General features: G+C 31.7%; 1 long non-coding RNA gene across 1 annotated transcript; it reads left to right on the top strand.

Annotated features, from left to right (window-relative positions):
* Positions 1-12,671: 12,671 nt before the first annotated feature.
* LOC140746635 (uncharacterized) lies at positions 12,672-14,549 on the top strand. Its single transcript, XR_012102787.1, has 2 exons — positions 12,672-13,067; positions 13,810-14,549. It is a non-coding gene; the product is annotated as an uncharacterized LOC140746635 (long non-coding RNA).
* Positions 14,550-14,854: the final 305 nt, after the last annotated feature.

Raw genomic sequence — 14,854 nt, forward strand, 5'->3', positions numbered from 1 at the left:
GAGAAGAAGCGGCGAAAGAAACTCCATAACACATATCTTTTAAAAAAAAATGTTTTTGACAATGTCAACTTAACGTAATGGTACATGTGGAGCTGGAACTAATTCAGACCACACCGTTTTGTCAGTCAAATAATCACTTACTTTATAGTACGTTTTTTTACATAGCGTTAGTTTAACGACATGTTTGAACTTTTTTTCTGTGAGATTCAAAATGTGGTCGGGTATTTTATTGTAGTAGCGAATACAGTTGCCCATGAAAGATCTAACCACCTTACATAATCTATGTTTAGGAATTGCTAATTTATTTCTATTTCTGGTATCAAAGTTATGGTGGTTACTATTTTTTTCAAACATATCAGTGTGTTTTCTTACATACATAATATTTTCATAAATGTATTGACTATGCACCGTCAATATATTAATAGTGGAAAACAGTTCTCTTAGGGACTCACCACGCGGCAGTCTATACAGGGTGAATTTTTAAAACGGGCCTTCAGGGCCAAATTCGAAACTATAAGGATTAGCGAAAAATGCTGAAAGGAGTTACGAGGCCGATTTTGATAAAAACTAAAACTGCATCATTAGTTTTTTAAAATATTTTTTTCCTTAGCCGGGAATCGAACGAGTTCATTTTGAAAAAAATTACACCTCTATATTATTCCACTATCTGATAGTGTCGCTTATAAGGTTCAAATTCTAGGAAGTAATGTTATGTGACAAATTAAAGGAAAAGGAAAATTTTGAACAAAATACGTATTTTTCCATACATTGGCATACTAATCCTTAAGGATTATACATAACAAATGATTTATGTATAATTCTTTAGAAACAGACATAAGTCATACCATTGAAGAATTTGTTGGTTAATCAACTAATTATTCGATGTTATGACTATGACATACGGCTTAGTATGAGAAAGTAATAGTTTGGCAAATAAGTTACCGCCGTTTTTAGGATTTATTTTTTAATGAAAATAGATAACTGATTAAATAGTAAATTCCTATTGTTTGTTGTTTACAACTTCGTTTCAACGTTAAATATGATTTTCTATATCTCTTTTTTTAAGTAATCACTCGGATTTGACTCTAGAAAGTAATTCTCGCAAATTGTCAACTTTACATCTGTATTAAACGAAACTCCGCCCATAACAAGTAAATCTATTTTAATGGTCCTAAAAATAACCTTAGCTAAGTCGGACATAAAAAATAAAAATTATTGGGAAACAAAACGTCCATTTCGAATGATAAGAAACATTGAGCCAAAAAAAATGTTTAAAGTAATGAATGGCGGGAACTTAACTGCCAAATTAATATGAAAATAATATGTATTTTCTTAAAATTGAGGCTTTTCCTTTAGTTTGTCATTTATCATTACTTTCCAGATTTTGATCCTTATAAGCAACACTATCAGATAGTGGAATAATATAGAGGGTGCATTTTTTTTCAAAATGAACTCGTTCGATTCCCGGCTAGGGAAAAAGTTATTTTAAAAAAGTAATGATGCAGTTTTAGTTTTTATCAAAATCGGTCTCGTAACTCCTTTCAGCATTTTTCGCTCATCCTTATAGTTTCGGATTTGGCCCTGAAGGCCCGTTTTAAAAATTCACCTGTATATTGACCTAATTGCTCTTTTTTGAATAGTAAATATAGAGTCTATGTCAGCAGCACTACCCCACAGTAGAATGCCATAAGACATAATGCTGTGAAAGTAACTGAAATAGACAAGTCTGGCAGTGGGGATGTCTGTGAACTGTCTAATTCTTCTGACTGCAAAAGCTGCAGTACTAAGTCTGCTGGACAAAGCAGAGATGTGGGGACCCCACTGGAGTTTAGAATCAATGGTTATCCCCAAGAAAACAGTTTCATTGACGAATTGCAAAGTCTCACCATTTAGAGCGACATTCATCCCCGTACTCCTTACATTTGGTAGCATAAATTTAATACATTTAGTTTTATTAGAATTCAAGAGTAGGTTGTTTGCATCAAACCAGTTCTGAATCAAGCAAAGAGTTTCATTGATATCGTTTGTTAGAAAATCCCTAAGACCCATGTTAAAATATATCAGATAATTCAATTTATTTAGGAAAAGCTAATGATTTTAGAAATATAGGTACGTAGTCTATGTATTTTTATTAATTGTGTAAGGGATGTCTTTAATAAAAACAATAATACCTTCATAAACTTAGGGTTTATTTTTAAGGTTACATAACACCTTTACATTTGTTACGAAAAAGAGAACTTTAGACTTAAACAGGACATAATATCTTAATATTATATTATTATACATTTACAATGACAGAGTAATGGAAGGTAATTAGAAATAATGACCAGTGGTCTAAACTTTAGACTTAAACAGGACATAATATCTTAATATTATATTATTATACATTTACAATGACAGAGTAATGGAAGGTAATTAAAAATAATGACCAGTGGTCTTACTAAAACGTAAACCAAAAAAGTAGTATAAGTAATACTAAATAGTTAGTTTTAAAAAATAGCAAGAACACAATAAATAATTCAAAAACAATTAAATTACAGAGGAATATAACAAATATTAATTATTACATACCTAATAGTCAGTACACACCACACAACAATTGATCAAAAACACAATGAAAATAAAATTATATTAAGAAGTACTTAACTTACGTAAGTGCGGCGGAAGTCCAAAAAGTGGCTTCCCTTTATTTTCCTTCCTTTTTATATCCTCTGAATTTTACACACACATCTATTGTGTATAATAGCCAATCAGCATCAAGCATAAGTTATATTTAAATTGTTTGACAGTCCAGTATCACAGCTAAGATTCTTAATACAATAATTGTTTTAAAACATATTTAGATTGTTCTTATACATTTTGTTATTAATTTTATTTGTGTTTTAATAGCATAAAAGAGTTTATTTATGAATTACCATTATCCAATCAGTGACGAGAACCCCCTTGACCAATCGTAGATTTGATGCAAATCAACCCATGAACTATACTCATTGCACATTTTAATTTCTATTTTAATTTATTTTTCTTTCTCAACCTCTAAACTAAAATTACTTTAAATATTATATTTTTTTAACATTTTAAATCATGTCTCATATATAGTAAATAATGATAAACCATAAATACATAAAAATCACTTGAGGTAAATAATCATTTAACCTTCTTAATAATAATGTAAACATTATTATAAATAGTACTGTATATTTGCTGATACATATAATTAAATAAGACATTTTTTAAACATTATTACATAATTACATAAGTTATAAAGTGCTGATTTTAAACCGGAACTTCGTTCCGAGTACTGTAAGGATCTAACCCTAGAGCCATCTAGTGTCGAGTAGGATTATTTTATTTCGATCAAAGCAGTGATAAAAATTGTAAGTGATTGCTAAACTAGTGCCATCTAGTTTTAATTGTTTCAATCATTTTGATCAATAGAAAGCTACAAGTTATCGCTAAACTGGTCCCATCTATATTTTATAAATACAAAATGTTTAATGACTATCAATAACAGTTCCATTTGATAATTTGGTAAAACATTTTACAAAGCATTAAAAGGAACTCTACTTATAAATTGTCACGGCCATTCTGATATTTACTTCGTCCCCGAAGTAACAAATAGTAAACCACATTACTTTTACAACACATTACTCTTCTTACTAAGGTAATGATAAACAAGTATTTACATTTTAATACAAGTGATAAACAGACTTAAAGTTAAATTACTATAAAATTAAAAACTAAATACATTGTACATTGCTCCTCTATCACTTCTCACATTAAGTTGACAAGGAACAACGGTCAGTTGCTTTATTAACAATGGCTCTGCCCCACACCTGCTGCACATGAGACGGGCAAGATAAAGCAAAAGACTTCAGCAGTTCAAAAATATCCATCACACATCTCAACAAGAATAATATAAAATTAAAAACTAAATACATTGTACATTGCTCCTCTATCACTTCTCACATTAAGTTGACAAGGAACAACGGTCAGTTGCTTTATTAACAATGGCTCTGCCCCACACCTGCTGCACATGAGACGGGCAAGATAAAGCAAAAGACTTCAGCAGTTCAAAAATATCCATCACACATCTCAACAAGAATAATATAAAATTAAAAACTAAATACATTGTACATTGCTCCTTTATCACTTCTCACATTAAGTTGACAAGGAACAACGGTCAGTTGCTTTATTAACAATGGCTCTGCCCCACACCTGCTGCACATGAGACGGGCAAGATAAAGCAAAAGACTTCAGCAGTTCAAAAATAACCATCACATCACAATGTTCAGATATCAATCTTATTAAATAAAACAAACATAACAAAAAAAATATAAAAACAAAACACAAAGTCATAACTCAAAACAATAAAAAGAATAATTAGTATTTACAAAGATCAATAACTTGCTGGCTCACCGTCCGCCCACTCACCAGGCCAGTCTCAACTTATCTTTGGCTACCGTTATATTTCTTAAGTTACCTATTACTTTCAGAGTTTATCTATCATGTGGAAGATGGTCTTAAGTTTGGGACTTAATTTGTCATGACGCCTATGATTTTGATTTACATAAACTTGTCACCAATCTGAAAATTTTTATTGTTCCTTCTTACTGTATCAAAACGAGTTTTAAACCTACTTGCTTGTAATTGTAAACGCTGGTAAGCCACTTCCCGATCTGCCCATAAATCTACATTTTGTTTAAAAACGTCAACGTCGTTAAGAGGTGATAGACGGGATATTTGCGTTAAAACCAATAAGTACACAAATGGGTAAAAAAAAAAAGGATTTTTGAACTGTAGTATTAATTGACTGTTGTATTTTCCACAAATTGCTCGGCCAATCTGATAAATCATTACAAGTTGTATTTAACAAATAAATGACAGTCGTAAAGTATCGTTCTACCTGACCATTACCTAGTGCCCGTGGCCACCATAATAATATGATGTTAGATTTGTAATTCTTGAAATAAAGGTTGAATTTGATTTAAGCTAAAATCTGTACCCCTATCCGTTATAAACCTTTAAGGGAGTACCAATAATAGTTATTATTTCTCGTATGAGGAGTATTAATTCTTGTGAATTTATAGTATGAAGAGGTTTTAATATACAACATTTTTTTTAAACCATCCTATTATATTTATAACCTTCGGAGGTTGTTTTGAATGGGTCTGTGCAATCTAGGTGAATTGTATGAAGGGAATGGGAGTCTTGTCAATAGGGTGTAATAAGCCTTGTTTGGGGTCCGAGTAACTTTTAAGTTTAATACATATCAAACAATGTTTTAAATATTTCTGTAAAAATGCAACCATACGGTGAAACCAAAAATGTTCACGGAGCTTTTGAAATGTCTTATTTAATTCTACATCATAGATTAGTAAAGATACTTCGCCGCCTTGAAATTGAATGAAGCCACAAATGGCTTATTATCGTAAGTTCTTTTTTTTTTTTTTTTTTCGTGATATATGTCAATGATGTCCTTACGAAAATTTTCCCACGAACGAGCCTCACAAGGATCCCAAGTTTTGAACCATGTTAAAGCAGAGCCCTTAAGGGCCTTACCGGTTCTTGCTGCTGTCTTAATGCTGCTCCACTGGAATTCGCTGGCCAGGGTTTCGATGCTGTACACCACGCGGCGCCAGTAGTTCCTCTCCGGGTCGATCAGCGGCAGCGCAACGTCGTCCTTAGAAGATGGGGCGGCAGCGGCGGCGGCAGTGGTAGCGGCCGGCTCGAGACAGCATCACGAGTTGCTGCCAGGAGGTCTCCAATTTCTCCAATATCCATTCTGAAACTTGAAACAAATACAAGTTAAAGTAAACAAGGTTTAAACCGATCCCACTTCTGATGTTAGAAAATCCCTAAGACCCATGTTAAAATATATCAGATAATTCAATTTATTTAGGAAAAGCTAATGATTTTAGAAATATAGGTACGTAGTCTATGTATTTTTATTAATTGTGTAAGGGATGTCTTTAATAAAAACAATAATACCTTCATAAACTTAGGGTTTATTTTTAAGGTTACATAACACCTTTACATTTGTTACGAAAAAGAGAACTTTAGACTTAAACAGGACATAATATCTTAATATTATATTATTATACATTTACAATGACAGAGTAATGGAAGGTAATTAGAAATAATGACCAGTGGTCTAAACTTTAGACTTAAACAGGACATAATATCTTAATATTATATTATTATACATTTACAATGACAGAGTAATGGAAGGTAATTAAAAATAATGACCAGTGGTCTTACTAAAACGTAAACCAAAAAAGTAGTATAAGTAATACTAAATAGTTAGTTTTAAAAAATAGCAAGAACACAATAAATAATTCAAAAACAATTAAATTACAGAGGAATATAACAAATATTAATTATTACATACCTAATAGTCAGTACACACCACACAACAATTGATCAAAAACACAATGAAAATAAAATTATATTAAGAAGTACTTAACTTACGTAAGTGCGGCGGAAGTCCAAAAAGTGGCTTCCCTTTATTTTCCTTCCTTTTTATATCCTCTGAATTTTACACACACATCTATTGTGTATAATAGCCAATCAGCATCAAGCATAAGTTATATTTAAATTGTTTGACAGTCCAGTATCACAGCTAAGATTCTTAATACAATAATTGTTTTAAAACATATTTAGATTGTTCTTATACATTTTGTTATTAATTTTATTTGTGTTTTAATAGCATAAAAGAGTTTATTTATGAATTACCATTATCCAATCAGTGACGAGAACCCCCTTGACCAATCGTAGATTTGATGCAAATCAACCCATGAACTATACTCATTGCACATTTTAATTTCTATTTTAATTTATTTTGCTTTCTCAACCTCTAAACTAAAATTACTTTAAATATTATATTTTTTTAACATTTTAAATCATGTCTCATATATAGTAAATAATGATAAATCATAAATACATAAAAATCACTTGAGGTAAATAATCATTTAACCTTCTTAATAATAATGTAAACATTATTATAAATAGTACTGTATATTTGCTGATACATATAATTAAATAAGACATTTTTTAAACATTATTACATAATTACATAAGTTATAAAGTGCTGATTTTAAACCGGAACTTCGTTCCGAGTACTGTAAGGATCTAACCCTAGAGCCATCTAGTGTCGAGTAGGATTATTTTATTTCGATCAAAGCAGTGATAAAAATTGTAAGTGATTGCTAAACTAGTGCCATCTAGTTTTAATTGTTTCAATCATTTTGATCAATAGAAAGCTACAAGTTATCGCTAAACTGGTCCCATCTATATTTTATAAATACAAAATGTTTAATGACTATCAATAACAGTTCCATTTGATAATTTGGTAAAACATTTTACAAAGCATTAAAAGGAACTCTACTTATAAATTGTCCGTATCTTGTGATTGTCGTTTTACTCTAAACACCAAGGAAGTGTCGTCAGCAAACAAAACAACCTCAGATAAATCCTTTACTACATTTGGCAAATCATTTATATAAACTAAAAATAGAAACGGACCTAGGATGGAGCCCTGAGGTACACCTATTTTAATATTTGAACCTGCTGATAATGCTCCATTTACTTGCACTCGCTGGACTCTATTGTTTAAATAAGAATTTATCAACTTTAGAGAATTTCCCTGAATACCATAATATTGTAATTTTAACAATAAGGTTTAATGATCAACACAATCAAAAACTTTAGACAAGTCACAAAAAATACCTATGGCATAATGTGCTTGTTCCCAAAAATCAAAAATATGTCGCAGCAATTGACCACCAGCATCTGTGGTAGAACGGCCTTTAGTAAAGCCAAATTGCTTTTGGTGTAAAAGATTATTTGGTTTAAAATGAAGCAACATTTGGTGTAAAAGGATCTTTTCAAAAATTTTACTTAGAACAGGCAGTACTGAAATGGGTCTATAATTGTTGGGATCTTTAGTATCACCTGCCTTAAATAATGGAATTATTTTGCTATGTTTAATTAAATCAGGGAAACAGCCCTGATCAACACACATATTAAAAATAGTGACTAAGTAGGGAGCTAAAGTTTTAATGATTGATTTACAAACTTTTACTGACATTCCCCAAATGTCCTCTGTATTTTTAACTGTTAATTCTTTAAAAGCTTTTAATATGTCATTAATTAAAATATGTCTAAATTTAAATTTAATGAGACACTGACTTAAATTCTCTTTAAGGATGGTCAATGGTCACTGCTTTAATTGGGGATGATTTTAAAAATTTTGTAGTATTAAATGGTATATTCGACAAAAAAGTTTCAAATTCTTGTGCAATTTCTTTATCTGAGGTAATCTGACCACGTTCAGTAGTAAGAGATACTTTGCTGTTACTTAATCTGCAAGTTCGTGTTTCGGCATTAATTATTTTCCAGATTGTTTTAATTTTATTATCAGCATTTTTTAACTTATTATGTATGAACTTAGATTTAGCCGTCATACAAACTGATTTGAACATTTTTGAATATTTACGAACATATTCATTGAAGTGAGGGCTACAGTTATTCTCTCTTTCACTATAAAGCTCGAAAAGTTTACTTCTACTTAGACGAATACCTTTAGTAGCCCATTCACAAAAACTAAGTCTGGAAGTCTTTTCATACCTAACTTCAGAAAATATTTTTTTAAATTCTGTGTGCACCGTGGAGAAAAATGCAGAATATAAATTATTAACACAAGTGCTATGATTCAGAACTGACAACTTATTTAGTAGCACTTTATTATATTTTAATAGACGGTGACTTGTAATTGGTCTATGAAGAAACTTTATGTTCCCTTCCTTGGATATGTTATATTGGATATGGATAGACTGCCCCTTGTGATCAGATTTAATATGATTTATTATAGATTTTTCAACTACAGAGCAGTTACAGAAAATGTTATCAATGCAAGTAGCAGAGGATGAAGTCACCCTGAAAGTATATTCTAAGTTATATGATCTAAATAAGGAAAGTAATTTTACTTTCAATGTGGTGTTTTCTAAAATATTCACATTAAAATCACCACAAACAACAACATATTTCTTACATTTGCAAATAATATCCAAAACATTTTCCATTACACCTTCAAATCTAGAAAATGTTTCTTTGTTAGGGGGCCTATACACGCTAACCACAATAAGGCAATCCAGCTCGACACATGATAATTCAATAACACGTTCAACCGAGAGCCCCACTATATCCAAGCGTTCTCTTGATTAATAATAACTCGTAAAGGTTTAAACCTTTACGAGTTATTATTAATGAGCCACCATGGATAGCTGACTCACGGCTGAACGAACTAGCAATAAAGTGATTTATATACTTTATTTGTGTTTCACCTTGTTTTAACCAGTGCTCTGTTAAACAAATTATATCATAATGATTACTCTAAAAATAACTCCAGTTCCAGCTCCTTACTTGAAAAACCCTGGATATTCTGGTGCAATATTTTCAGAGATGAAAAATTTTTATTGCTAGTTTTATTATTACTAAGTTTACCCATATGAAGACATTTATTTGAAATATGTCTCTTAATTTGCTTATTATTATTATATTCATATGAATTATTTGCATTATTATTTATTTATATGTCAATGTTAATGAATGAATTACTTTTTGACAATGGTTGTAAATGAAATAATTTGCCAGAGGTGCACTCTGTTGTCCTATCATTTAATTTAAATAATCCAATGATGTCAATAATTTTAAATTATTGCATGTCAATAATTTTAAATTATTGACATGCAATAATTGCTCAATAGAAGCAGGTTTGGTTGCCAAATTTTTGGCAGAAATGTCAAAATAATATTCTAGCACAACAGCTATCCGTCTTTTATAAAATCTAGGGAGATAGTATTTATCCCCTGTCAAATAAAAATTCATACTAAACGAGTGAGTTAGTATCAATCAAATGAAATTTATTATTATTGCACATTGCAGTGTGCAAAGTCATATTTAACTTATATCTAATATCATTCTCTTCGACTGGCAAACTTCTACTATAGGGGAATGTAAACATTACAATTTCCTTTAAATTAAGTTTTAACAAGGTTTCCAAGTAATGTAATAAATTCTTTTTGTTCACATTTCCTCTATTTCCTATAAAGATAACTAAGCTTGTATTATTCTTTAATTCAGTATTACATACATTATGCATAATCTCATGGAGAGATGCATTAGGCATACAATTATTTAATACTGATCGTCCCGAGAGAGAACTCAGTAAACTTCCCATGTCCTTACCAATTTCATCGAAGTATATCATTACATTATCATTTCTGTATTTAAGGAAACTGTTGGTTACATTTAATGAACTCGAGCTGACACACTGTGATGACTGAGGTTTTATTTGTGTAGAAGATGGAGGTGAAAGCCCACACCCTGGCTGTGACTCGCTGACACATTTGCAACCACATGACAAAAAATCACTTTCCAACAATTGCAAACGGGCAGCATTAAACTTATTTAATTCTAAGAGGTTAGTCAGAGCCTGAGAGTGTCTCTCGACCAAAGCCTGAGCTTTCTCATACATGCAGGTCATCATCTGCAGTTAGGATTCTAAATTTGTTATTTCGGAATTTAGTGTCTGTTTTTCAGCTTCTTATTTTAATCTATTGTTTTCTAATTCAATTGTACATGTTTAAAGCTCTTGTAGTAAGTGCAACCTCTTCTTTGTGGTTGGAACAGTTTTCAGGAATTTCTTTTGAGTATTTAACAAAGTTTGGGTTTTATGTATATATCTATTGATTTTTACATATTTTTTTAACTTGTTTTTGCTGCATCGAGTAATCCCCTTCGTAGAGGCAGAATATATTGTATCATTGCCTGTTAAATCTATGATACTTATGTTGGGTTTACTAGAAGCAGCAGTAACAGAAACATGGTCGCAATTTATTAATTCATCGAACAAGCTTTGGGTTTTTTGTTCCTCGGACTTATGGGTAACCGATTCAAGCCTCATAATTTGTTGGTGGGCTTCATGCAATTGTTTTTCTAACGAGGATATGGTTTTCAATGTTACCTCATAGTCCTCACAACATTTATTAAACCCTTCAACAATACCTACAAGTTTATCCCGCTCTTTACATACAGTACTATACTGTAAGTGAATATCGGTTAATTCACTTCTTAACAATTTATTTTTATCAAGAATTTCCAACAGTTCCCGCTCGTTATCATCTCTCTCGTTATTCAGCTGCTCACACCTGTCCCTAGCAATCTTTAATTCCTGCAACGCAACCTGGAGCTGGGACTCCTTCTGGTTAGCGAACGCCTTGCGGGTCGTCATCGTTGCATTATATGAACTACTTAACTCGGTTTACAGGTGAAACCGAGGCTAGTATTGATATTTAGTATGAAAGATTGCTCCGGTAAGTCTGACAGCGAGAGAGGTTATGCCGGGCAAGTAATCAATCTACAAACTCGTCAAATTATGTCTGTTTCGTTACAAAACAGAAAGATGACTAATGGTAAATTAACACTTACCCAGTTTATTATAATGACAATCCGTTTTAACTTTAATTTCACTGTAATTTTAAAAACACCTAACCTAACGTATTCTCACAGTGTATACGTCAGATATGTTTACACGAAATTTAATTGTATTTCTAGTTAATAATTAACATTTACTTGACATTATTTTGAAATATACTGCGACTTATTATTATAAATAAACTGTTTTAATCAGGTAAAATATTAAATTAATGTTAATTAAGGACCAGGACGATCAGCTGACGCGAGTGTTGCCAGTCGAATCGTGCTATATTATTGTATTATACAACAGTCCGCGTGGACAGCTGCTATACAATTTGTATAGCAGCTGTCCACGCGGACTCATCGCTCACTCAAGTAGGAGAGAGACATATGTCGAACGCTGCCGAACGCGGAGGCCGATTGTGCCTCTTTGTCGCTCGTTCCGCGCTCTCGCTTACACTTCAAGCATTAAATGGAACGCCTCAGAGCGAGGTAACGCCGCATGAGTCAGGTTTTTTGGTGCGTGCAGCCAGCTTCATCGAATTATAAGACGTTGTCACGTCAAAAACAACTATTATATTTATTATTTATTTTTATAAAAAAATACATAGAAATTACGTAGGCACATGGTAATCTAGTTGACAATTACGGGAATTTTTGCCAGTTACGAATCAAAGGCGGACTTGGCACTTCATACATTGTACGACTGTAAGTTTTGAACACAATCGGCATCTTCCTTGTGTGGTCATTGTCATAAAATGACCAACGTTGTCAAATCGTGACGTTTCAACTGGACTGGCTTGTGGTACTCTTTTTTTGGTGCCTTTGTTACTACCCTCAGAACGCTGGTATTTTTTTAGACCTTCGTACAATTCGAATCTAAAGTCCTTCAAAGCAATTGACTTTGTCTTGGAATCTCTTCTGTGAAGTAGCCATGCGTTATTGATACAGATGTCAAGTGTATGTAAGATGTCAGTGCTCTGTTAAACAAATTATGTCATAATGATTACTCTCTAAAAATAACTCCAGTTCCAGCTCCTTACTTGGAAAACCCTGGATATTCTGGTGCTTTATTTTCAGAGATGAAAACTTTTTATTGCTAGTTTTATTATTACTAAGTTTACCCATATTTGAACTATGTCTCTTAATTTACTTATTATTATTATATTCATATGAATGGGGTACTTGACAGTTATAACAATAAAATATGAAATATGTTGGATATGATAGCTTATAAGTAAACATAAATTATGCAGTATTTCGTTTATTTTTTAATACGTTCTAAGTATTTTAATTTTTAAAAAGAAATTTTCGATTTTTTATCTGTGGATTTTAAATCCCAAAACGGCGACAGTGCTGCCTCAAATGTCATGTGACGTCACTACATCGAAACCAAACAAGACAAATAATAATTAAATCGTTTGCTGTTAGAGTTGGTTGAATTTATGTTGTGAACCGAAATGAAGCCATACTATATTAAAGCTGATAGCGTGAACCTGCTTAAAGAATCTCCATATATGCAGTGCAATAAATCAAAATGGATACAAAAACTTCCGTGAGATAACCTATGGAAATATCAAATAAACAACGTAAGTAAAACATTCTTTATATTTACATTTAATCATATCGGACAATTAAAACATTTCTTAACTGACTTCAGACAGAAGAAAGGTTGTCTTCAAGTGATTATTAAGATTTTTTTAAATATACTTATATTCTTATGTGAACTGTTTTAAGGTTATTAATTGGTTATACAGTGTAAACTCCATGTAACGTCACTCGATTTAACGACAAACTCTCTAAAGCGTCGAAAACAATTGGCTTAGTTGTTTTAGCTTGTATTCCATACTATGATACACTCTACATAGCATTACACCCACTCTCAATAACGACCACAATTGAGTAATAAAAAGTGAGAAAAGCTGAGGATCAAGAACAAGGAGATGAAGAAGATGAGACGGATGAGCTTGAGTCTCCACAGAGCATTAAAGAAGCTCTTAAAGCAGCAAAATTATTGGAAAATCACTTCCTTTGTCACCAAGATGCCTTAATATCAGAAGATATGAATAGAATAATTAAAAAAATACAACAAAGTTACTGGTGCAGCAAAAGACGTCAGACAAAAATAACAGACTACACGCAATAGCGTTCAAATAAGATTCTTTTTTTATGTACATACGATAACTACTACCACTAGACTGAAATAAACTGTTTCTTTTTCTAATTTCGATTTTTCTTCTCTCCATTTAACGACCACTCTCTATAACGCCATAAAATACACAGTCCCTTCAGTGCCGTTATATAGAGTTTACACTGTATTTATATTTACAGAACTTCCCGACAATCGTATAGTGACGACGTTATAGAGTATGTGCAGTTTAAGAGGAAGGCAAGTTTGTGTTTCATGAAAAGTAAAAGTTGTCCTGAACACAAGGTACATCAATGAAAATGAAAATGTGATGACTGTCCTGCCTAGAAGAAGTGAGGAGCCAAAAGTTTCGAAGTGGGCACCAGTCTGAAATACATAAAGTAAAGTACACGGGAAATAGTACTTCTTTACTTGCGTAACCTACCCAACAAGATGAAGGAAGAAAAGTGACCATACAGTTCCTATTATTGCATTGCAATTTAATTCTGAAAATGACAGTGATAAAAATATATATCCATTTGTTACGGAAAATAATTTTAGTAATGAAGAAAAGCAGACACGCAAGCAGCACAAAAATTTAGCTTAGGTGATCTGTAGTAATTATTGTAACTGTAACATATGATAAATATATACAAAAGTTCTACTGTGTGTACTCACTAATAGAACCATATAAACCAAATAAACAAAGAAATCGGTTAATAAAATACTAATATTAGCAAATCATGTATTTTTAATTATACAGTCCTGTAACTTAATCAGTGCACATGCACCATCAATAATAACACAGTCATGAAATATTTTAATTGTGTCCTATTAATTACAGAATGGGCCCTTAAAATAGAATTCTCATAGACGTCTTATAATTCTATTCTTATCATAGACATCTATATAATATATTAAATATATGAATACTTCCACTTGCTGTTTTGTTTTGATTACGTCCCGTTCCAATGATTTGGAATTGACGAATCACTCGAGAGTTACTAAATTTATTCCTTTATTCAATAATACTTCTCTTACATAGATAGTATAAAATGTCATTGCTTGCAAACAGGATTTAAACATATAAGAATCTGCAAGTTCTTTAACGTTTATGAGATTTGGGTTTAGGAACTTGTATAAGCAAATTTGTTACGATCGTACTTGTACACATCGTCACTGCACACGTCTTATAACTTGTCATTTATTTAAATTTTAGTTATAATAGCTAAATAACTCTCAGTTTTC

Source organism: Epargyreus clarus, unplaced genomic scaffold (genome assembly GCF_041222505.1).
Source record: "Epargyreus clarus isolate Ecla_fem2 unplaced genomic scaffold, WU_Ecla_fem_2.2 ptg000013l, whole genome shotgun sequence".
Taxonomy (NCBI): Eukaryota; Metazoa; Arthropoda; class Insecta; order Lepidoptera; family Hesperiidae; genus Epargyreus; species Epargyreus clarus.